This window comes from Agelaius phoeniceus, chromosome 1, assembly GCF_051311805.1.
Source record: "Agelaius phoeniceus isolate bAgePho1 chromosome 1, bAgePho1.hap1, whole genome shotgun sequence".
Classification (NCBI taxonomy): Eukaryota; Metazoa; Chordata; class Aves; order Passeriformes; family Icteridae; genus Agelaius; species Agelaius phoeniceus.
The window spans coordinates 104,577,632-104,600,813 of NC_135265.1; the positions used below are offsets into that span (position 1 = coordinate 104,577,632).

At 38.5% G+C, this 23,182-nt stretch overlaps 1 protein-coding gene across 3 annotated transcripts in view; it reads left to right on the forward strand.

Moving 5' to 3' along the window:
- Positions 1–23,182, forward strand: part of DLGAP1 (DLG associated protein 1) — a 402,137-nt gene that overhangs the window by 34,788 nt on the left and 344,167 nt on the right. The window contains exon 2 of one of the 3 annotated variants that reach the window (XM_077184530.1): positions 22,308–22,413. The exons of the other annotated variants lie outside the window; for them this stretch is intronic. The gene's annotated coding sequence lies outside the window, so the exon portion shown is untranslated. The remainder of the gene's footprint in view (positions 1–22,307; positions 22,414–23,182) is intronic. 3 annotated transcript variants of the gene reach the window in all.

Here is a 23,182-nt window from a genome sequence, read left to right on the forward strand (position 1 = left end):
CTCAAGTAGGAAAGCCATTTAAAATCCAGGAGATGAAGGCAACTAGCAGGATAAAGGACTTAACAAGCTGTGGAGCAAATGACCATATTAAAGAAATTATTTGAAGGAAGTCAAAGGTAGAAAATGATGGATTTCTTTAGCTAGCAAAGGTGACTACCTGGAGGCACCTGGACTGAATTTATTTTGTTCAGATTCAGGAATGGGTCACACCTGCTCCTATGATCCTGTTTTTGGGTAGGCCAGTGGTTTTGCAGCTGTACAAGATAATGGGTCACCTGAATTAAGGGATAAGAGGGAATTTTTCTGAAAAAGGCCAGACTCAGCTCCTGAAATACAGTTTCTCTATTTCATTAGTACCTGGGAAGCAGGAAGCAAAAATATTTATTTTTGTATTGTCTTGAGACTTGAATATTTGGCTGAAGTATGCTGTATCTTCTCAGGCTTCATGGTTCTAGGAGGAAGGCTGATGGTTTTCCAGTGTCTGGAAACAGTGGGATGTCCTGTGCTCAGCAGACTGCATTTTGACATCACAAAGTAGTGGGATGCAGCTGGGAACTGAGCATCTGGGGAAGGACCCCTGGATTCCAGTGGGCCAGGTCTTTTTCCTCTTTATTTGCCAAAGCTTGCCTGTGTTAGGTAAAGAGCAGAAGGAATTTGTTTGATACAGGCTGGAAGCTGAACCACAGAACCCATTTCTCTGAGAGAGCTGACCCACTGTGGTGTTGCTGTTTGCCAGAGGACTCTGAGGTTGCTGGTTTTGTGCTTCTGTAATACAGGGAATTGGAGGAGAGCTGCCATGGGCTACAGGCCTGCAAAAAAGAAACTCATGTCTCAGTTAATGTAATTTTGTTGAGTTGTTTTTTTGGGGGGCGGGGGGTGGGTTGGGTTTGTTTTGGTTTGGGTTTTATTTTTGGTGGGGTTTTTTGGTGGTTTTTGGTGACATTTTTTCTAGTACATCTCTAATGCTTTTCTTCTAGAGGAATAGTTACAGGATCTGTTACACTTGCTCAGTGTTTAAGATTAGTTTTCAGTCAGTGGTTTTGAAGTTAGTCTCTTATAATTTAGGTCAGTGAACAGAGTGTATATACATTGACCTAACAGCTTTCTGAGTTTCCACTGATACTACAAATAGGATTTTCTAATGTTTGTTTAAATATTTCAGAAGAAGGGAATGGAAGAAACAGTATAAATGGTATAATTTAGGAGTAATTTTATCATCTTTTGGAACAAAATGGAGATTTATAATTTGAAGGTTATAATATATTTGCTACTTAAGCCATCTCTAGTAGGAAGCTTCTAGTAGGAATAGGAAAATAAAGGCTTCTAGCAACATGAAATTACCATGAAAAATGTATGTGCTTTTAATTAGAATTTTAGAAATTCTTGTTTACTTTTGTAAATCAAACATATATATTAAGTAACTGTTTAATTTCTTTAATTAAATGCAAAGAACTTTTTCTTTTTTCATGTATAATGGGAAGAAGTGCTTATGGAGACAATGGGTACTGGTGAGAAACTTACACTGAGGTACTGGAAAAGTGAATGTGTCTTTTTTCTTTTGGTCACATTGATTTGTAACCACATACAGTCTGTTGACCTGAATATTTAAAAATCTTACAAATTGTGAGTTCTCAGTTGTCTTTAACTGAAATAAGTGATCTAGTCCATAGAAATGCCTTTTTAGCTTAAAGAAAATGTAGGAAGGCATGTGGTACATGTGTGAGGAAAAGAAATGGTCTGCTGCTTAGCAAAGACATCATTGCTATCATCATACCTGGCTTTGTTTAAAATAAAAAGCAACCAACTAATGCTAAATGTTGTCTCCTTCAGAAACCTGCAAGAAGAGTTGTGCTTTGTCTGACAGTCAGAAAATCGAAGCTCTATCAGAATAAGGAAAGAATAAGTTTTCTAACTGAAGTAGATTTTTGGTGAAGGTGCCCTTGCTGGCAGATGCATCCCACCTAAACCAATATACTGACTTCTTGGCTGCTTGTGTGGTCTTGGTGGTGGAAGCTAAGAGTGAAAAATAAGTAGAAGGGAAATAATAGAGTGGAGGGATTAGAAGAGATGGGGTGGCTGAAAAAAATGGGACTTGAAGTAAGTCAGGGATACCAGGGTCTCTGTTCAATACAAATTAATTGGTATGGTGTAGGCTACCACACAAAATTTGGCTTCAATGCTATCTTCTTTTCACAACAAATACTGAAAAGAAGTTCACTGCAGAAAGGGTAAAAAAGAGTGGAACTAGTGAAAAAAAGAGAAAAGTAGCATTTTTTTCTAATTTTTCCAACCATTATCGAGCACAGATGGCTGTTTCCAAATGGTTTGCCTCTAAAATATTGCCTACTTCTATGCTAGCTGAATTTTTCAAATATTTTCTAACTTCAGAGCAGATTGCAATGATCCAAGTGGAAGGTAAGAGGAGAGAGCTATCCTCAGTAATGTCTATTTCTGGAAAAATTGGCAACACATCAGCTGTACATAGATTGAAACAGATTTTACTGATTCTTTACTGACACCTGGTCAGTAAGGCAATTGAGCAGCTCCAGTTTCTGAACTGAAATAAACTTCACAAAATCTTTCTTTTTTTTTTTTTTTCCTTCACAATGTTATCAGTGTTACCTCAGTCTTATGAAACCCCATATTGCATAAATTGTACCCAAGAGGTCCTCGTATCACCTCATCCCGTTTAAAAAGAGGAATGTGAAAATACTGCATCTGGGTCTGTGTGTGTTGTATTGATTCTCTTGTCATCTGTGACCTAATTTGGAAAACCTCTTCAGGTCTGCATTGCAAATAGCTTGGTGCATATGGTTCTCCTCCCTCATGTCTTAGTCATATGCACACACGTGCTGTGTGGTGATAATACCAAATGATTAATATCTTTTGTTTTCTGTTTGAATGACAGCATGTTTTTTATTTTCTTTGATGCGCACAGATTACCCAATTCTGTGACATTAAAGGAGCACGTTAAAGACTTGAACAAAGCCCAGCAGGGCACTGGGACTTTTGAGCTGAAGCAGTAGAGACTGCTGTGGAGAGTTTGGGGTTGGAGAGAGGATAAAAGTGGTTGAGACACCAATGGGCAGGACCAGTGGTACCCAAGTCAGGGCTTCTGGCAGGAAAGCCCTGACCTGTAGGTGCTGCCTGCCCAGTGGAACACATTCTGAATTGAATAAGAAAAAACATGAGGAAGTAGAAGGATAAAGCATGACTAGGGTGGGTGAATGGATTTTCAGAGCTGTATGTTATCTGACTCTGATGAGGTGATGGTGTGTCATAACAGTTAAATGAATTTTTAGGTAGTTGGTTGTTGGACTTGAAAACACAAAGCTTACAGAAGCACTAAGAGCTCTCAACTGCCTTGGAACAAAAGAGTGCACAGAGCAGTAAGTCATTTTGGCATTTCCAAACATCTTCACATTTCAACAAAGGGATATTTGTGAGTATAATACCTATTAAAAAAAAATAATACTCCAACAGTCTATTGCAGTTGGTGGATTCAGCGTGAGTAAGCTGGAACATCTTGTACATGCCATTCGTATGAAAATCTGTGAGCACTTAATATAGCTTGCACAACCTAAATTGCCAAGTGATGCAAAGCAGATGAGGCCCAGAATGATTATAGGATCCCAGATTGAGGTATTGGAATGATTAAAAAAAATAATCTCTTTAGACCTACTGCATATCTTCAAGGCAAGAAATAAAAACCCACAACAACAAGTTTTGAACCTGTAAGACAGACAAATGGGCACACAGCTTTCTGGCTGAAATGTGTAAAACATGCTATTGGAGGATTGAGGAATTGTTTTAGATTACATTTGCAGTCTCAGATATCAAAAACAGTTTCCAGACCAAAACTGGGTGAATATATTTTTGGGGGAGGTATTTATCAGTTAATAATGAACAGAAGGAGCAGGCTGATAAAAAGACAAGAAAGTACAGACTGCCTCTGCCTCAGGGAGAACAAACCTGGCTAACAATTTCAGACAGAAACTCCTCAAGAAGGGGCTGTGGATGGTTTCAGACTTTTTTTTTTTTTTGGTGTGTGTAGGAATAGTGAGGTGAGATTGTAATGATAATTGCAATCATTAATAAGAGATTGTAATGTTTTCGAATAAAGAATTTAATGTTTTTAGGTCATGGCTGTCCACATGTAACTTTATTTAGCTAGGTTTTTTATTTAGTTGTTAGTAAGTGTAATGCTGCTCTTATCCTGAATTCTATTAACCACAGTAACTCTTCCATATAGTATTATATATTTGCATTTGTAATATTCTTATTTTCTTCTATAGTTTTTTCTCATTTGTCTTATATGGTATGTTTTCAACTTAAAGCAGATATTAAAAAAAAAAAAAAGGCATGTCAAAACTTACATCAACTCAGGTACATGGAGGATGGGAGAACAAAATCTGATTCCTGAAGTGTTCCTGAATGTGCTGTGAGTAAATGTAATAGACAGATGAGAAAAATTATGCTGAAAAGAGATGTATTGAATTCATGATGATAAACCTGGCTGTATATGTGGTTCTTTGGTAGCTCAGCAGAGATTCAGTTCTTCCTCCAGCCTAATCTAGCACTAACTATGTGGACTGAGAAATTTGACTTGGTCTGAGGTACACAGGTAGCTTTAAATATAAATACTAAGTATTCATCTTTGTACAAAAATGTAACCTTTATCTTGCCCTTTGTAAAAAGAGGGAGGAAAATAGCTTCTGGATCAGTTTTTTTACCAGGACTTAATAAGGGGCAGTGAAAATGAATTCAGAGCCAAATTGTAAGTGGGCCTGTTAATTGCATGAAGCAGTTGCTGAGACTATCATTGTGCTTATCTGCTTGTCTGCATGGGGACTTGGGAGGGTGGATTTGCAGGGACTTCAGATGCTCTGATCTTTTGTCTGCTGTTCTGCTCTGTGTGATGAGACACACTGTGGAACACATGGTGGTGACTGAACTATGTGTGTGAAGCAGGGCATACATGTGGGAGAGACATGGTCTGCTTTTGCTTTCCTCCTTTCTTGCTTAGTCCTAAAATGTTGCAGCCCAAAACCCCAGGCAGCTCTTGGTTGTTAGGATTTTTAATGTGGTTTGCAGTGGAAGAGGGAATTTGACAACTGTCTTAAGCAGCTAAAAATGATGTGTCAGGTTCTATTTAAATGAAGACATTTAAATAGCTATCGCAGGGGACACTTCTGTCTTTTGTTCCCATCTTCTCTTGCAAGGCAAGAAGAAGAGTATATGTCTTCCTTTGTTTGTCTATTCATGCAGGCACAAGACTTTTTTTCCTTTTCTGAAATCTCAGATTTTAAATGCTGGTGTTTTAAAGAAATACAAATACTATAATGGAAATAGCAATCCTTCACTCTGTTTCCATCACTGTGTGAGATTTCTTTTTAGGTTCCTCTGAAGTGATCACACTAGGAGGGGGAAGGAAAGGGAGGATGCTTGTTGGCTCTCATTTGACTTCATTTGGGCTGACTGCTAAATCAGCAACTTTTGAGTTTTATCTTTTATTGTGAGAAAACTACGATAGAGTATCAAAGCACTGGGTGATGCTGCTGGGTTGTTCATAGTTTTGGATTTTTGGTTGGGTTTTTTTTCCATTGAAAATGTGTAAGGACGTAGTTCCTGAGCTTAGGTGCACCTCAGAAGCAGCTCTTTGATTTGCTTCTGAACCAATTACAGTGCCCTGAGAAGTACACAGCAGGACTAATCAAACTGTGTGTACAGTTTGCATTCAGGTGTACAAAAACAAATGAGAAAATGCAGATGAGGTAGCTATTTCAGTAAATCTTTCTTCTAAATTTCTTATAATTTTTAAATACTCTGTTCAAAAATCAGTCAGCCCATCTGTAGGAGCTGAGTGAGACATGACTGTGTCCCATATATTTTAGTTTTATTGGGGAAATAGAATACACCACAGGGCATCAGGAGCACATGGGCAAAACTGTATGCCTGAAGCTAACAGCACTCAAGACTGAGACTGCAGTCAACACTCATGGCTGAGACTGAAATTTCACAAGTGAGGAAGAATATTCACATATCTTCCTGAAGTAAATTTTCACTGGAAAAAGAAAATTCTTCCCAATACTTTTAGAGTATGCCTCCTCCTATTCCCCATCAAGACTATGAAAGAATTCTTACACAAGCTGGCTATCAGTGGTAGTAGCCTGCAACCATAGCTCAGTAATTGCAATTTCTGCCATCTGCTGTTTGCATACCAGAAAATTTCCTTGGGAAACTGTGTACCTGTTGAACAGCAATTAGTAGCTCTCATTTAAAATAATAATTTAAGTCTATATTTAGTTCCTATTTTCCACTTTTTATGGATTCCTACTATGGTTACTAGTGTAGAATTTTGTTTCATAATGTAATTTCTTTGGGCTGGTTAACAGACATTGGTCAGTGTACAGGATCATAGAATCCTTTAGATTGGAAAAGACCCTTAAGATCACCAAGTCCAACTATTAACTTAATACTGCCAAATCCATTCATTAACAATGTCCCTAAGCACCACATCTATCCAACTTTTAAATACATCCAGGGATTGTGACTCTCTGGGCAGCCTGTTCAAATGCCAGACCACCTTTTGGTGAATTAACTCTTCCTAATATCCAACCTAAACCTCCCCTAGTGCACTTGAGGCCATTTCTCTTTTCCCATCAGTTGTTACCTGGGAGAAGAGACAGCCCTCATCTGGCTTCAGTCTCTTCTCCAGACGTTGTGGAGAGCAGTAAGGCCCACACCTCATGGTGTTGCAGGTCCCTGACCATTTTCCCAAGGAGTATGGACTGTGGGGGCTTCATTGTCCTCCCTCTTCCTGTCTTCCAGCTTGGTGAACAGGGTACCCAGAGAACTGGTCTTACTAACAAAGACTGAGGCAAAGAAGGCTTTAAGTATCTTACAGTTTTCCTCATCTGTTGTCAGTGTTTTATTCCCACATCTCATAAAGGATGAAGATTCTCCTTAGCCCTTTTGATTTTTTTGTTGTTTTGTTTTGGTTTTTTTTGCAGATGTATTTATTAAAACATTTTTATTGTCTTTTACAGCAATAGTCAAATAATGTTCTAGTTTGGGCTTTGGCACTTCTAATTTTCTTCCAGCATAATTTCATAATATCCTTGTAGTCCATCAGGATTGCATGCCCCTTTTTCATTGCTGCCTATCTGAAGAATTAGTAGTGGAGAGTAATCTGAGGGCTGTATCAGGGTAGGAAGAGTTTTCCTGACATCATGGAGGCAGCAGACTTCCCCAAAGATGTGGGTCCAGTGTGCCTTGGTGACTAAGTAGAATAAACAAAGATGAAACAGCAGTAGGCATTAAGTAAGCTTTCAAATTCAGAAGTTACTAAGTCAAGATAGCTGTAAAAAATCTAAAAAATGTCCCATCAGTAAAGTGGAAATTTTAACAGTTGAATGAAGAGGTTAATCTTGTGAGAAAAATTATTTAATAAATTAGCATTTCATGTCTTCTTTTCCCTATCATAAGACAGGTGGATTAGATGAAAAGAACTAACACACCAATGGTGTAAATATTAAAGGCTTCAAGGAAACTATAGCACACTCGATCAAAACCTCTCATAACTCTTAAACTGGTGGCCTCAACATTGATACAAAGGGGGCCTGAAAGGAAGGCAGTTTCTCAGTGGCACTTCCAGTATCATGTTTAAGATGATATTCCTAATTATTTCAGGCCCTGCATCCAGCCCTGACTTGAATTGAGGTGTAGAGTTGGTGTGTCTGGCCAATGGAAAATTTTGGAGTTGCAAAAAAAGTGTATCTGGAGCCTGAGATGCGCTGTTCTTGGGGGGCTCTTCAGTGTGGGGCTAAGGAACGACTTGTGGGTGATGTGAACTAGGTCTTGGAGCTTATTGTCTTCTCATCTGTGATAGATTCTCTCATGAAGGGAACTACTTGGAATGCTCAAACCAGGAGTCTGTGTGCAAACTAGTATATGTGCAGCGTGGATACTGACAGGCCGAGGATTGTGCAGTGAAACAGAAAGGGAAAAAAATTGGCTAGGTAGATAGGAATTGTGTATTGGGGCTAGAAACTTGAAAAAGGCTTTCACAGGTTGGGTGCTCCACAGCATGGCCAGGAACACTGGAAGTAGAGTGTTTTCCGTGCCATAAAGTCATGGGTTCTTCAGATTTAGGATAATTTCATTCCTGAGGTGTTGGAGATGCTTGGCTTCTGAGTTACCTGTTCCCAGTGGAGTGAATGTGGTATCCTAAAAGCAGCATGTACAATGCAGAACACAGAAGACTGCTGCTTAAATTTTACAGAAAATTCAGGAAACCTGGTACACTTTATAGGTGATTAAAATGTCACCTGTAAATATTCTTTTTCCATTTAAAAGGTAGTTTCAGCAGAAAATTCTTAATCACAATATGGAAAAAAATACTACTATTCATGTTAGTTAAGGTTAGATAATACAGAAATTAAGCTTCTCTCAAAATGAAAGAATGTTTAGAGATAGAAATTATGTCAGTGCTTCTGTCCATGGGAATGAAAATGAACATTTGATCATAACTCATAATTTGGGTTTGGGTTTTTTCTATAATGGTATAAAATAATCACACTGACTCAGTCATCATTCTTTGGAAGTTACAGATGAGATTTTAAAGCCATATATATAATGATTTATATGAATTACAGTGAATGACAAGAACCTCCTTTAAATCTGTCGAACTTAATTTTCTGCTCTGTGGAGCACAGTGATTGAGACAGTGAAGCTGAATGATGTTTTACACTGTGCATGCCAGCTGCCAAAAGCCTATGGCATTAGCTGAATCCACAGTAAACCCATGGACAAGTAGTCAAGAACATGCAATGTATAATTCTCTCTTGGCTGTGCTTCCAAGGGAACTTGGGGCATCATTTTGCAGTGCCTGCAATGGCAGAGCAATGGCATTCTTGATGTACAGTTTGGCAGAGCTGTACCCAGCTATTTCAAATATTGGTGGATGCTGCTAAGTGGTTTAAGAGTCATATTTTCTTTGGATCTCTGTAACATCAGAATCATAACTAGGATCAGTATTGTATTTGATTGTAGTCCAACTATATCCAAAAGGGAGTATATAGCACAATATCTTTTTAGATAAATGGTTAGCCAGTATTCAGATTCTTTTAGGTTATTCTGTTGAGAAGAAAAAGTGGTAAGATAATTGCTTATAATAGTCAGTGCATCTTCATTTGTTTGCAGAACAAATCTTCATAAAATTATATCTTCCTAAATAAAAGAAGAATAGGAATAATAAAGGGAGTCTCTTTATTCTAAAAATTCTCCTTAGTGCAAGAATATGCTTGAAATGCATTCTCTGAGCTTTCTTCTATGCTAGTATTGCTAGTGTTCCTCTGATTCTCTTTTGTTTCTCACTGCCTTTTTTGGCCACATCTGTGATGCTTTTGTCTTTGGTTTTGCTTTTTGTTTTTTTGCACATATAATAGTACCAACAACTTCAAAATTGCTTTTAACCACCAGGAGAATCCATCTTGTTGCATTACAGAACAGCACCAAAGCATCATCTGCATGAATTAGAATGGTAATTTCTTCTGTTTCTATGGAATCTTAACTTCATGTTATGCTTACAGTGAATTCTTACTATGCCTCCAAAGCTACAGATTTTGGGCTCAATTGCTTTGATATCTAACTACTCTTGCTATTTGCTTTCTATGTATGGCAGTTTCCTTTAAAATTGAGAACAAAATTCCGAATAAATTGATTGTGTCAGATTACTAACACTGAATTCATGTGTCCAGGATAATTTGTAACATTCATCTTCTAATAATGGGGATTTTTCCCCTCCAGAACTTCCCATTTAAACATGAGATTGAAGGCTTTTTTGTCCTTGGGAGTCTGTAATTTTCACGTTCTATGACTTTTCTTTCAGGCTTGGGGTATTGATGGAAGGGATATGCCATTTTTCTGCAGGGACTGTAGGAGGGAGCTGGACTATGTAACAGGTCTTCTTATGGCTTATCTGGGTTTGCAGGACATGAAGCCTGGGAGGTTGTCTTCTAATCAAGAAGTCATTTTCCTAGTTGGTCATTTAATTGCTTTTTTCCAGAGCAGAGGTACCCTAAGGTTTTCTTTGAAGGTACTTTAGTACCTTTCATACACTGTAGTGAAATAATCAATACCATACTCTACTTTGCCATGCGACACAGGATTTTCATCATCCAAAGCGACTTGCAATCTGCTTTGCTAACAAAGTATTTAGCTGTAATCTTCATTTAATCTGAGGAGAAAATTAACATTTGATTTTTCATTTCCATAGATTTTAAAAAAGTTTCCCTCATATGCTGCACTAAAATAAATTTCAGATGAAATCTGAAAGTACTAGTGGACACAAGTGTGGTTTGTTTATCATATTTTTACTAATAACAAAGCCATTCAAGTCCCTCACTATTTAGGAATGGAAGTATTTAGGTGCATAATATACTCTTTCCCTTTAACTAACAGCATCACAAAATATCCATTGCAACCAAATATAAAGGACAATTGGGCAGAGTACTTCAGGTACGTGGATCCACAGCTGTAGATGCAGTTTTGGAAAATACAGAAATATGTATAACAAAAAAAAGTACTCCCTATGCATGATACCTCTGTTGAAAAGTAGCCATGCATGTCATTTCTCATACTCACTGCATTTGTTACTCAAAGTAGAACAGACAGGTAATGTATTTCATTTTGTTTTATTGCATTCAGAAAGCAATATCATCTTTCTCATCACACAATTAGTAGGGGAAGAATTAAGTTGTATGTAGCTGATGCGATTCTTAGTGACAGAGCTACAAAAGAAATATATGAATAAAACATTATTATAAATGCAGTAGCATCAAAGGTACCTTTGTATCGTGTAGAGGGGTTTGTATTGTTATATTGTATAAAAATAATCTTTTAAAATCTTCTTTGAAAGCTGAATTTTGATTAAAAGACTGTGGTCTGTTGTATTTTTAAACTGTTTACCTCTCCAAGACCAAAATTTTGGATTATGCTTTGAGAAAAACAGTGTTTCTTTAAAAACATAATAAGAAAAATAAACATCACAATAATTTATTTGTGAATTATCTTTTTGAGAACAGTGGATTCTTTGGCTGCCTGGAGTGAAAAGACTTGCTCCAAAAATTTGTAGAGCAGATATATTTATTTATTTTTTGTAATGTCTTCAGCAGTGGTTGGAGGTGAGCCCTCTCAGTGTGGTTTAAAAGAAAACTTAATATAGTTTATGCAGAAATTCATATCTCATAATCTCATTTTAATTCTGCCCCAGTCTCTGCTGTGTAGCTCTGGACTTGCTGCCCGATTTCTTAGTGCTTTCATTTTTCATTTGTGTGCCTTTGCCTAAATTGTAGATTGTAATGTAAGATGCATCAGCATGTAATATAATGCAGATCAGCACTCCTGTGGCTTAGGTGCTTCAATGGGGTATGTTGTACATTTTTCAGGAGTGATTTTTGCTAGGTGATTGTGCAGACACTATTTTAAAAAGTGCTAGAAACTGGACTAAATATAATAATAGCATCCACTGAAATGTGATAAAACGCTTCAGCCTATAAAATGAGGTAATCTCCGAGTTTCTTTCCTATTTCTATTAATCTTTTCCCAACTTAAATTTGTACCTATGTAAATTTATATATACTGTATATTATATAAATACATTATATATAAATGTGTGTATGTATTGTTTTCTTACAGATAACTTATTTCAGTCTTTTATGTTACTCCTGCTTTTTAAATTATTCTCTGGATTCATTGCCACAGTTGGGCAGTTTGGGGTTTTGGCGTAAGAGATTGAAAATATTCTGATGGAGATCTACAACCTAGTTTAGTCAAAGCATTATGTTATGCAGCATGTCTTCACTTTCCTAATGCCAGAGTGGGAAAGTGCACAACTGGTCACTGTGCTGCTATAATTCTGAGTTGGATGACAAATGTAATTATCCATTGTTCTCCAATAGAATCATAGAATGCTTTAGGTTGGAAAAGACCTCTGAGATCGAGTCCAACCATTAATCAGCACTATCAATGGAATAACGTCCAATCTAGACCTCCCATGGTGCAACTTGAGGCCATTTTCTCTTGTACTATCAATTGCTACTTGAGAGAAGATAATGACCCTCACCTGAATACAGCCTCCTTTCAGGTAGTTGTAGAGAGCAATAAGGTCTCCCCTGAGCCTACTCTTCTCTAAGCTAAGCAACCTCAGTTCCCCCAGCTGCTCCTCACAGGCTTGTGCTCCTGACCCTGCACCAGCTCCATCGACCTTCTCTGGACACTCTCCAGTGCCTCAATGCCTTTCTTGGAGTGAGGCACCCAAAACTGAGCAGTTTTCAAGGTGCAACCTGACCAGTGCTGAGGTTCTGCCCTGGTTCTACTGGCCCCACTATTGCTGACACAGGCCAGGATGCCCTTGGCCTTCCTGGCTGCCTGGGCACAGCTGGGTCACATTCAGCTGCTGTTGACCAGCACCCTCATTCCCCTTTCCACCCAGCAGCTTTCCAGCTGTTCTGCCCCAAGGCTGTAGTGCTGCATGGGGTCATTGTGAGCAAAGCACAGGACCTGGAATTTGGCCAAGCTGAACGTTATCCAGCTGTCTTCAGACCATTGATCCAACCAGTCCAGATCACTCTGCAGAGGCTTTCTACACCCCCTCAGATCAACGCTCCTACCCTGGTGGTGTTTGTGAACTGACTGAGGGTGCACCCCTTGTCCAGATAAGCTGTAAAGATGTTGAACAGGTCAGGAGTGTCCCCAGTACAGAGCTTTGGGAAACACCACTTGTGACTGGATGTAACTCTGTTCACCAGCACTCTCTGGGCCCACCCATCAGCTGTTTGTTTACTCTGTGAATAGTGCCACCACCCAAGTAATGAGCAGCCAGGATAATGTTGTGGCAGACAGTGGCAAAGACCTTTTTAAAGTCCAGGTAGACAGCATCCACAGCCTTTCCTTCACACGCTCATCAGGTCACCCTATAAAGGAAGGAGATTAGGTTGGCCAAGCAGGAGCTCCCTTTCACAAACCCATGATGGCAGTGCCTGATCTCCTGGCTGTGGGACGGCACCCAGGATATTCTGCTCCATGACCTTCTCTGGCAGAGAGGCCAGACTGACAGGTCTGTAGTTCCCTGGACCCTCCTTCAGCCTTTCTTGTAGATGGGTGTCGCACTGGCCAACCTTCAGACAACTGGGACCTCCCCAGTCAGCCAGGACTGCTGGTAAATGATGGAATGTGGCTTATGAGCACTTCCACCAGCTCCTTCAGCATTCTTGGGTAGATCCTATCTGGCCCCATGGGCTTGTGTGCCTAAGTGGTATAGCAGGTCACTGACCAGTTTCCCTTGGATTTTGGAGGCTTCATTGTGCTCCCCTCCCTGTCTTACTGTTCAGGGGCCTGGGTATCCAGACAAAAGGCCTTATAATTAAAGACTGAGGCAAATAAGGTATTAAATACCTCAACCTTTCCCTCAAGCACTACTGAAAGCAAAATATAACACAGACACTCCCACCCCCCACTGTTGTAAATGGTTTTATAACAGAGTTAAACATGCTCATTTGTTAGTAACGTTAATTTATTCAGGGTAGGCCCAACATGGAAGCTGGTTTTTTTTAGGGGAGCCTGAGTCTCATTTGCATTAATATACATTCACACTTCTCTCCTGCAGTGAAGATATTCAGTACATAGGTGTGCTGACCCTAAACATGTGTAAGGAAAACCCTGTGTAAATGCAAACAGAGTCTTATAGGTTTGACCTGGTAAAACATTTGTATCTCAGGTATAACTTGTGCCTCCTTTAGGCTAACATGAGCTTGCTGTTCTTTGGTTTAGTAGATCAACTGTGGTAAAGTTGAACTAAATATCCATGTTTTCATAATACTTGGTAGGTGCTTTCCTTTTTTTCTTGGCATTCACCCCTGTGTCCTATTTTAATTTTTAGTGTGATCTTTTTGTGGTTTTGTGACTTGCTATCACAGTCTTCTTTATTTATAAAATGCCTCTGCCTATTGCAAAAAAAACCCCATACTATGCTTTGAATTAAATGTGGGCTAGGAAGGAGAGTTATCTGAAATATTACAAAGTTTATTTCTGTAACTAAAATTATGCTATCCTCATTTTAATGAAAAAGAATAATTTCCAAACTGAGCATTTATGTCCTCGTAAATGGTAATGGCAAGTTGTGAACAGCATATCAAAGTGTGTGATCCTTCAGTCAGGATCACTGAAGCCTCAACCAAAGCCATATCATATTAGATTGTCCTAAAATGTCATTAAAGAGCAATGTAATTTTCTCTCTTTCTTCATTTTGTCACTTCTGTGGCAGAGATGGGTCTGAATAAAAGCTTATTTAACAATTTGTTAATCTAGCTTCATTTACTGTTTCCAAAATTCAGAGTTCAAAATCTTAATCACCTGTGTGTGTTTAATGGCGATGTCCAGATGCTGGAGGAAATATGTTGTTCCAAGTCTGAGTGAAAAGACTCGTAGTGCACATAACCCAGAAACCTGGTTGTGGCCATCTGCAGAGGCCAAGGGCACTCATCCTGCCTGTCCCTGAAAGCAGAATGGTGGGTGCTTCTCTGGGAGCAAAAGCTGCAGCTCCAGCTGCAGCAGCACCTAAAGGGGGCCTACAAGAAAGCTGAGGAGGGACTTTTTACCAGGGCATGTAGTGAAAGGATAAGGGGGAACGGGTTCAGACGGAAAGAGGGTGGATATAGATATTAGGAAGAAATTCTTTACAGTGAGAATGATGAGATACTGGAACAGACTGTCCAGAGAACCTGGGGATGACCCATCCCTGGAAGAGTTCAAAGCCAGGTTGAACGGGGTTTTGAGCTGAATGGCCTTAATGTAAGGGTAGGGGGATTGGAACTGGATGACTAACTTTAAAGGTCCCTTCCAACCCAAATCATTCTATGATTCTATTAATGTGGATGTCATTGGCTTTCTGCAGTTAAATGGATAAATTCTGCATTTATTACCTAGAAAAAATACATAGCTGAAATATAATTGTCATTGGAATAATGCTTATTTTCATTAGGAACATGGATAATTCAATCACAGAAAACCTGACAGATATTTTTCAATCTATTGCCATAAATGCAGAATTTGTGAGTTGCTCATTAAGAGTAAGTTTAAAATTATCAAAGTTGGCTATTTTTATAGGTGGGTTTGGATTGGTATGATGATTGCACCTGAATTGTCAGTAAGAATGTCTGTGAATAAGATGATGACATTTGATTTGCCTAGACTTAGAGCAGTACCTTTTTGCTGACACCTGCTTCATTATGAGAGAAGTTATAACTGTCACAGCTGCCGCAGATTTAGTTCTTGTTTTATTATTCATGCGTTCTTAACTGAGCTTTTTTTCTCGTGGACTGGTAGGCTGCGAGGTGATGATAAATATGCAAGTGAATGTGGTCCTCTGAGGACAACGACTTGAATTCTCCCGTATTTTAACTCTGCTCTTGCAGGAAGTTACCACTAATGGGTTGACAGTTTGTCCTTTCTGCATGTGGGGGGAAGTTTTGAAGCACAACTTTCAATCGCAGCATTGACTTCAATACTTCTGCAGCCTCTTTGTAGCTGTTTTCAGATGCTTGGAGAAGGAGTCTAATTTGAAAAAGCAAACCTTCAAACCTTGAAATCCATGTATTTCATCTGTACTCTGGCAGGTAGAATCAGCAGGGAGAGAAGAGTAGTTGAAAATAAGTGTAGCTGGCATTGTCTTGCAAGTTTTATTACAAGATAATTTTCCATCATCTATCTGCCTATTAACACATTCTGCTAAACACTACTCACTTGAAACTCTGTGGTTGATTTGAAAAACTATATTTGAGGTTTCTTTTGCTGACCCAAATAGGTTTTTGCTCTACATATGGCTGAAAGCTCAGAAAGAATGTGTAGATTGTATTGATTCAAAATGAATTGTGAAAAAATGTGTCAGCTTAAGAATTTGAAATACTGTGTCCCTGCTCATGCTTTTAGTCCCTGCTGCCTTTTTTCTTCTCCTTGTTCCTCATTTCCTGCCTTTTGAGAGAGAGGGTGGAATATAATTAACAAGACTGAACAAGTTCTTGTAATTAAAAGCCTCAAGTGTGAAACATACTTGATCAGTTTAGTTCTTTGTGAAGTTCAGTTCTAAAGCTGAAGTATCTGAGGTTATGCCTGCAAATTAGCATTATGGCCAGCATTCGAAAAGGCGTTTATAGTTGACAGTTCGTGTATTTTCATAAGTGTTCAATAACATGTCTCCAGCATGGGAAAATTAACCAAGTATCCATCCTTCTAGTCCATCCTAGTCCATCCTTCTTTGCCAGCCTATTTTTTTTCATGGGAGTGCATTCACTTAAAAGTTATCTTTTAAAACTTACTTGCTATAGATAGTAGTCAGAAATCAAAGGTATACTCGCTGTAACATTGTCTGAACTTGTTCCTGACAACAGAAAAATTAAATGCTCTGTGAAGCTTGGTGGCTTTAACATCACTTCCACCTGAGCATATCATCATGGAAGAAAAAGGCACAATATGCATTTTTGCATTTGGTTCAGCTGCTGGCTTCTTTTATTGGTCACACTGTAGCCTTACTAAATGTAGGGTTTTGGTGAAAGCTAGTCTACTCCATTTTAATCACCAAAATGCTTGTAAAACTGAGACAAGTGTGATAGTTTATGTCATGTATTTGTTGTAGAAATCACAATTAATAAATTGCTGATACTTATTTTGGTTTTGAGGATTAGTGGAAATTAGATCTTCTCTGTATTTCTGTTGCTCTGGCAGTAATGATTCTGGCTATTGGCATACCCAGTGAAGCTGGATAAAAGAGGTAGCATTTAGCTCAAATGTTCTTGCCTCAACCTTGCAGTAATACTAAGTCAAAACAGCAAAGCCTTTGATGATTGCTTTGATGCTTTTGAAAGGAAATACTTTGACCTTATTTAGGAATACTTCATTTTGCATCTGTGTAAAATCCATTAGCTGCCATAAAACATCCAAAGTCCATTAAATCCATATTTTCCTCATTAAAAAACTCCCAAAAAACTTGATAAAATTTGAGACATCACCGTGTAGTGTTCATGTAGTTGGCAAACTTCTAGAGAAGCTGGTTTCATTACTTTCCTCTTTCATCATCATGTGCTTCTGCACTTATATGGTAAGTATAATAAGAAAACAAGCAAGGAGAGATGCAGATAGCCATAATATTCCAATATGTAAGCCTGTTTCACTGAGAAAACCTATTAGCAACTGTTGGCTTCAGAAAGTGAATCAATTTAGGAATTTTGCACTTCATCTCATTTCAAAAGCTTTTGTCTCTTTCTGACTCCCAGTATTAATTCCTGAGCAAATGTTTAGGTAGGCCTGATACTTTAGAAAAAATTAGAAAGATTTTCACAACAGTCCCCATTGTACTTTTTAGGGGAACTACTAGCTTTTACTTATAAATATGTTTTATAAACATGAATAAAATAGTTATTAAAATTACAATAATTTTTAATGTATTTACATGCCGTATAACCACTTGGAGATAGGGTTATTTCCTGTCCTTAAGTCAGAAGAGGTATCTGCATGTAGCTACAGAAACAGAAGCCTAGGCCTCCTTTTGCCTCAAGTATCCTTCTAGCTTACAGTTATTTAGTTCTCTCCTTCACTTATTTCAGGAAGTTTCTACAGGTTCTGTTATGAGAAATCTGCTGGCACCAGTGGTGAGAGCTGCCCACTCATACATGGAAGCTCAGTTTGTGGAAGGAAGGACACTGGTGTTTTTAAGGTTGTTTTATTTTTTTCCTGTGGGGAAGTTAGAAACCCCAATCTATAAAAAGTAAACCTGAATAATGCACTGTCTTGGAAAAAATGGAAAGTTGTGAGCCTTGAGTTTGGAGTCTTTTTTCTCAGTGAAAAGACATTGGGATTTTTACAGGAGTAGCTTTACCAGGTATTTTGACACTAGTCATCAAAAATTTTACATTTCATTTTAAAAAGTTAAAAAGGCTTGCAGATCTCCATGTGAAAATGTACAAAAAGTAATTTTTGTCTTTATTTGTGATTCTATAGATAAGTTTATTGTGGACTATATTTTTATTTCATTTATATAGATCATATTCATTTCTGTACATTGTCTTTGTTTTTTATCCAAAGTTATTCAAACAGGCTATATAAAGTAGATGTCATTGTAAGTAGAAATAATCAGAACTGAGTGTTGCAAGAGGGATCATCAGCTAAAATATGGACAAACTTCATTAGAGTGCTTTCTGTGGGAAAATGCATCCATTTTCCCAGGAACTTTCTCCTAATATAGGCTTGTCTGTCATATTAACCCATAATACAATTTAAATCTCTTCTTGCAGATCTAAATATGATATAAATTATATTATTCTATTTAAAACCAAAGTATTTATTTTAGAGATCTTGCACCTAGCACCCCCTTTTTTCTTGATCCTATAAAAATAGATTTAAAGTCCTGGAGAGTCCAATGCTGTTTCATGCTCTTAAAACAACAAAAGACCTGCTATTGGCATACAGATGGCATGAAAAGCTGCTAACAACTTTCAAGATTCCTTCAAGGACAATTACTTCTAAGCCTTTATGAAAGTAAGAAAAAGCAACTTTCTCAACCCCATTTTTTTCTGTCTAATAATTAGAAGATTTAGAGCTGCCAGCCAGGTGGTTTTAGCTGTGACAGCTGGAAGTATTGCTTCTTTCCTAATTTTACTCTCTGCTAATCAAGTGTTTCTGAACCTCTTTGTAGATTGTGATTTTTTTCTTCTACAGAGTAAACACTGCCTTACTTCCTCTTCTTTTTGTCCTTGTTCCCCTCCAGACAAACAAACAAAGCCTTAGCCATGCAGGAGGAAAAAAAAAGTTTTGTAGAATCTGTTTTTCTTTTTTATGAAGTTTTGCTTTATGTTCCAAGTGGGCAGTGTAAGCCTCACCACCTTTTCCTCCAAGCAAGTGGATGGGCCTTAAAAGAGCAGTAAGAACCCACTAACTTTGTTTGCTTCTTAAATTAAAACCAGAAATTCCCAATAACATTACTTGCTAAAGAAAATTATGCTCTTAATGCAGAATTCTCTCTTTGGAGAAGAATCAGGGAAACCAAATACTTTGAGGCGGATAGTCATGATACTTGACAAGCCAATAGGAAGCACCAATAAACTATGCTGTGATGGTAGAATGGAAGTGTCCATTCAAGCTGTATGGTTAAAGTCAGTGTCTGTGAGCTGAATCTGGTCATTCACAAAGACCATCAAATGTTACAGAATCAAGAATGTCCTGAGTTGGAAGAGACTGATCATGATCATCAAGTCCAGCTCCTGACCCTGCACAGGACATCCCAAGAGTCACCCCATGTGCTGAGAGTGTTGTCCAAATGTTCTCAAATTCTGCCAGGCTGGTGCTGTGACCCCCTTCCCTGGGGAGCCTTCCAGCCAGGACCATTGCCTACTGCTCCCACTAGCTGCCTTCCCTGCCAGTTGTTTTCTCTTTCTCTGTCTGCTGCTTTGTTCCATCAGCCAGTCTGCTGTTATCTTCCCCAGCCATCCTGTGGGTGAAAAACCTTTTCCTGATATCCAACCTAAACCTCCCCTGACTCAGCTAATGGGGAATAAGACAGCATGACAAAACTCCAAGTGACAAAGCTTCCCAAGCAAGTTACAGATATTCTGCATGAGAACATGACAAATCTTCATGCATTTAGTCTTGAATCACATTTGAATTAAATCACAGATCAATGCCGCTCTTGTTTTTGATTGCTGTGGAGAAGATGGCTAAGTGTTCTTCCTTATAGGAGAGATAAACCTACCAGTTTTTCAAACTGTTTATTAAGATCCCCTTCCAAACCATGCCTGATTTATCCTGGCACACCTGTAAACTTCCTCTCCATTGCATATGCCCAGCATGAGAATGACCACCTGCTTTGCTCTGCACGGTTGTTGCCTTCCCAGATTAATCATTCTGAGCAGCTGAGGTGCAACACTCATGCACAAACCAGCCCTGTCGTGTACCATGGGCACCAAAGGCTTGCCTGCAGTGCAGCATGACCTAAGAGGTTTGATAGCTGTTTTCCCTGATGCTGAGTGACAGCCACTGAAGTCAAGGGGATAAATGAGTTTGAAGAGCCCTCAGTAAGAACAGTCTATCTAGGGGCAGGTTTTATCTTGCTGCTGAAACAGGTATTGAGGCTTTTTTGTCTGTCCCAGAGGATTGCCATTTACTGGCTGTATTGGTACACTTCACTGGAGCCATTCTTTTGACCTTGATGCTCACAGCACTCACCTCCAGCAATTCCCTGCCAGCCAGGACCATTACCTACTGCTCCCACTAGCTGCCTTTCCTGCCAGTTGTTCTTTCTTTCTCTGTCTGCTGCTTTGCTCCATCAGCCAGTCTGCCGTTATCTCCCCATCTGTTCATTTCCACTCTTGCTGTTCTCTCCTCCCCTGACACATTTCTCTGCAAGACCTATAGGGTTTCAGTTCCTTTAGAAAGGATACACTTATATTGATCAATCCACCTGGAGCCTTCCTTTTTCTTTTTTCTTTTTTTTTTTTTTTTCTTAAAGAAGAAAGGCTCAACTCCTTCTCATTATTCTTTCAGTATAAACTCATTTTTCTATCAAGGATCTAAGCTGCTGCATTCTTTTAGGGTAACTTATCCAAACTAAAAACAGGTTACCTGTTTATGCTTTCTAGATGTTATCCCAAATTTATCATTTAGTTATGCTTAACAGGAATCTTGCCAAGAGTTACCCCTTGCAAGAATTACCCAATCCATGTGTGAATTGGGTTTGATTAGCTGAAGCTTTTGATCAATTACAGGCAGCTTCCTTTACTGACCAAGGTTAGCACAGCCCCAGTGAACTCTCCACTGAAGTTCCTGGAGGAGAATCTCCAGAGGAGAATAGAAATTTACTTCATGTCTCCTGTGCAGAAGACTGATCATATGTATCAGTGGGACGACTGATTTTTGTTAAGAGCGGGACAACAGATAATATAAATTCATTTTGTGATAAGTTGTAGTTAGGTCCCATTTTGCAGAATCTTCGACAGTCGAACTTGTTTTTAATTTCTGTCCTGAATTTGTGCAAATTAGCATTCTTGTTTGTCTGCAGTGTGTTATATACATTTGTAGGAGAGCTGCAGCTTTCAGACAATTTCTCTGTTTATTTGAGTGCCTTTTGAATTATGTTCATGGCCTCCAAAATGCTTGTAATCCCTCCCAGCTTAGTGCGATCTCTGAATTTAATAAAACATACCCCTTGTTCCATCATCTAACTCACTGATAAAAATAATAAGTCATACCACACTGTACATTGTCTCCTGTGAACTTCACCCAAGTAATCCTTGCATTTGTCAGTGATTAGATGCTGTTATCAATAGCTGTAAGCCTGTTTTAGTGTTTTTTGCCTTAGACTACATCTCCTATTTTGCCTGTGAGGATATAATTTAGTAACTGGCTTATTTATGCACATAATTTTTTAAACTTTAAGATCCTTTCATTTTCAAGCATGCTGTTTCAGTATTTTGGAATAAAACTTGCACTCTTGGCTTTGAGGATTTTTTTGGACTCTAGGATTCATCACTGTACTTCTTTCCTTTTACTCCCAAGCTGATATTTCAGCGGATGTGCACTTGTGCTGGTTTGCAGCTGTAGGAACAAGGGTCTCATGTGGCACAATGGAGTGCTTCCACCTGTTTGTGCCCTTGATTTGCTTTTAAAATGTAAATTTTTTCTATGTTTAGAAGAGCTGTTCAGTGCATCTTAGCAATTAAAGCTGACACGATTGTATGCAAGTGCCAGAAGAATTCTTTTTAATACACAGTAAATAATGTCAGTGTCAGATATAATAGGTGGGTATGGTGTGCTTGTCTGTGGCATCCATCTCATTTTGAGTCTAAGTGAAAATGAGAAGTAGTGAACATATGATTGATAAATCTATTTTTCCTTTCTGTTGAGTAGCAGTTTCATTCAAAATTACTTAGCTAATTTTTTTGTTCACATTTTCACCTGAAACTAAAATTTTTTCTTGTAAGTTTTTCTGTTAGTGCTACCTGGAAACATACAGTTCCTATAGCTGTTTGTAAGTATTTCAGCCAGTGGGGAAACCCTGGAAAGAAATTTTTCTTAGAGCACTTGATACTCTCAGTCAATGTGCAATTCATACTATCTCCGTTGAAGTGCTGTAGTGCTTCCCTTCACATTTAGTCAGCTTCAATTGCTAAATATAGATATGGAACTGGTACTGCTCTTGCTCAGTTAGGGTGGTTTATATGGCACAGTAGCTTAAAGTGAATATTTCTTCACTCCATCAGGCACAGAGACTTCAGTGTTCCATGGCCATCTGTGGAAAACAAGGGATGAAGCCCCTTTCCCAGGTGCAGCAGTGGGAGATACAGCATGGTTCTTGGTCAGGAGCTGGTATGTCTGTCACAATGGTGACAAGATTAAGTTTGATCCAAATTTAATGCAAGCATGAAATTCTGCTCTCAGGAAACATGAGATTTATAAATGAATTATGGGTAACTAGTCGTTATGCAGCTGGAACCACAGTGTCTCTGTTTGGACCTCAAAATGAATGGATATCTGGCAACGTGATGCAGTTACAAAAGAGGCAAGCGTTACTCTGTGAAATGTGGGGAAGTAATTGGTCTACACAACTAAATAAATGTCACTCATGTCTCAGATGTACTGCTGTGCTTAACTGTGGATGCTGCACTTTTTAGCAGTGGTTGAGGAACATATTTTGGAGGGCAGGAACTTTTGTTAGAGAACTGTGTCTACAGAAAAATGTTTTATTTTAAAAGTAATTTTTAAACATAAGCTAAATGAGAAGTGCAGTCAATATCTGTTGTTGTATAAGATATTGCAAAAAGAGGGCAGGCTATGCTTGCAATCTTCCTCACTGAAATATTTACATATCACATTAGGAAAAAACACTTTCAGAGATGGCCTATATATGTATCCTTCACCCAAGCAAAACAGTAAGCCAGAGTTTTTGATATGCTCTCTATGATTTTGTTTGTCACCCCTTTGTAGAAAATTTCTTTATTACTTTTGTGCGGACTCTCTATTTTTAAGGATTTCCTAAGAAGAAAATATTTTTCACCCTGTACTGAAAATTTCTTTAATACTTTACAACATATATGGAACCAGTTTTCCTGTTTTGAAACAGTCTCCTCTATGGAGA